This window comes from Camellia sinensis, chromosome 3 (assembly GCF_055761805.1).
Source record: "Camellia sinensis isolate YWXY chromosome 3, ASM5576180v1, whole genome shotgun sequence".
NCBI classification, from domain to species: domain Eukaryota; kingdom Viridiplantae; phylum Streptophyta; class Magnoliopsida; order Ericales; family Theaceae; genus Camellia; species Camellia sinensis.
The window spans coordinates 140909860-140912769 of NC_138963.1; the positions used below are offsets into that span (position 1 = coordinate 140909860).

General features: G+C 36.1%; 1 pseudogene; it reads left to right on the forward strand.

The window, feature by feature from the left end:
* The first annotated feature begins 501 nt into the window (after positions 1-501).
* On the forward strand, positions 502-2059 carry LOC114289591 (F-box protein At5g07670 pseudogene; annotated as a pseudogene).
* The last annotated feature ends 851 nt before the right edge of the window (positions 2060-2910 follow it).

The window sequence follows — 2910 nt, forward strand, 5'->3', positions numbered from 1 at the left end:
AACCCTCATCGCAAATCACAGCCCTATTCGTAGATCACATATTACAAGCCCAAACTCGTAAGCATATTGAAATATAGGTATTTCTTGTTTAAAATTTATTTTAGATTTTGGAATCTTTGCTTGAGATTGTTGTTTTTTGCTTGAGATTTGTTGAAATTTGTTTGAGATTACCAATAATTTTTTTGAAATTGATTGTAGCTGTTGTTTTCGGTGAATTGTTTTTTTTTTTAAAAAAAAAAAAAAGTTTGTATGAATCTGTTTAGAACAGATCCAAAAAAAAAAAATTGTTTAAAGAATTTTGTTGTTAATTTGATGAAATTTGTTTTTAAAAAAATTAACTCTGTTTCTAGATAAATGTATTTTATGTATGTCCATTAGGGATTGCCAATTTGTTTATTGGGTTATCTAAAGGCATGGCTGAGTATAGGTTTCTCGTTCTTTCCAATGCTATTGCGGCATTTACAGTGAGTTCTAGTCTTTGTATTCGAAACTACGCAGACAACAATGTCTTTTTCACCTGAGAAACAAAACCCAGTTCCTCCATTGAAGAAAACACAAACACCATCGAGCTGGTCAGACCTCTGGCTCAACAACAACAAATCTCTCAACAATGTCGTCTTTGCTATGAAACTCCATTCTCTCTCCAAACCCAAACCCCAACCTCACAAAACCCTTTTCTTCGATCGCTCTATGCTCCTCTCAGATCCAATCTCTCTCCTCTTTGACCAACTTCTCCTCCAAATCCTCTCCAAACTTCCTCAATCTCAAACAAAATCCAATTTCTTAGTTTCCAAACGCTGGTTCAATCTCCAAGGCCACCTTGTTCGTTCCCTCAAGCTTCTAGATTGGAACTTTCTTGGCTCCAGTCGTTTATTTCTTCGATTCCCAAATCTCATCCATGTCAATTTGGTTCGTGGATGTGTAGTTTCACCTAAAAACTAGGGTATTTTGTTGACTCATAATTTTGTTTCTCCTCATATTGATTCCAATGTTTTCCCAAATGGGTTTGTTCTTGAGAATTACATGTTATCAATTGATGAAGTTGATGGATTGAAATCATTAGCTGGTGGGTACCCAAATTTAAGAAAACTTATGGTTATCAATGCTAGTGAAATTGGGTTGTTGAGTGTTGCTGAGGAGTGTCCTACATTGCAAGAATTGGAATTACATCGGTGTAACGATCAGGTTCTACACGGTATCATGGCGTTTCAGAATCTTCAGATATTGAAATTGATTGGATTTGTTGATGGGTTTTATGGGTCTTTGGTTTCAGACATTGGTTTGACTATATTGGCACAAGGGTGTAAGAGATTGGTGTGAGCTCAGTGGATGTGAGGGAAGCTATGATGGGATCAAAGCAATTGGGCAGTACTGCCAAATGCTTGAAGAATTGACTCTGATTAATCATAGAACGGATGGTTAGTGGTTATCAGCTCTTTCATATTGTGAGAATTTGAAAACTTTGAAGTTTCAATCATGTAAGATAGTCGATTGTAGTCCTGGGCTTGGAATTACTGTTGTTTAATTAAGACTTTTGCTTAAATCTATGTTGTGAGGGTGCAACCAAATAAATTAATTCCATAGGTGATTAATGCATATATGTATTTAAGCATAATTTAGGGGATAGTAAGATGTTAGATAGATTCATAAATGGAGTATACACTAAGTTTTCGATTGGTTTGTCAAACATGTGGATTGGCCATCTCATTTGCAGGCAAGTACACCTAATGCTTGTGATTCTGAGGATAATGATTATGACCCTGATGGTTCAGAAGTGGATAAGAAAGTTGAGGAAGATGAATCTAGTTCTAATGAATCTGATTTCTATTTTTCTTTTGAAGATAATGGAGATTCACCAAAAAACAAGCAGAAGTTGGAGCTACCTTCTTCTGATGATTTAGAGGATGATGATTATGATCCTGATGCTCCAGATATCAGTGATCAGGTTAAGAAAGAAAGTTTAAGTTCTGATTTTACATCCGACTCCGAGGATTTTAGTGTTGCATTCGATGATAACATCTATCTCCATGCAAAGACAAACCTGTACCTGATGAACTGATGTCTGTGTCATCAGACCAGAACAAGCCCTGTGGTGTCTCCAATGGAGAAACATCTAAAGTTGGTCGGAGGAAAAAACAATCTTTAAATGATGAGTTGTCTTATCTACTAGAGTCAGGTCCTGGCCAAGGGGAGTCTGCACCTTTATCAGGAAAGAGACATGTAGAAAGGTTGGATTACAAAAGGCTGCATGATGTGGGTTCCCTTTCACAACATATATCTCATATCATTAGCATGTTGTCCATAGTCAATGTTTCTGATGATTGACTTTCAAACATTTTTCTTGTTAGTCACTTGTGATATGTACTAATTGTTTGCACTTCAGTAGTGAACATCACAGTACGGCACCATCTTTGTGTTAGCTGACTTTGATGCTTATGGATGTTTACTATGATTTCATTTATTACCTGATGTAGTAGACACCACTTCTATAGTTGTCCTCAGGTAGGTGTGCACAAAGTAACCAAGGAACCTGCAAACCAAACCAACATTGTTTTCATATGTTGGGTTGGTTGGGCACGGTTTGGTTTTGGGTTCAAAGATCCCATAAGTGATCAGGTCAATTTAGTTCTTGATTGGGAATCCAGGTAACTTAAACCGACTTGAGAATCGACCCCATGTATATATTATATACAACATTTGATACCGTATAAATACACTTAATGTTTGATTGTCTCTCTTAATGTCATTGGACTGAGTATCTTCTTAATAGAGCCACCACACTATCATTCCATACTTCAATGATTTAGAAAACTCTAGGCTTATCGACACATCTTAGTTACCAACAAAATTAATCTTCACATGATGATGTTTTAAGATATTAAAAATGGGAAAAACAAATGTTATCTAGTG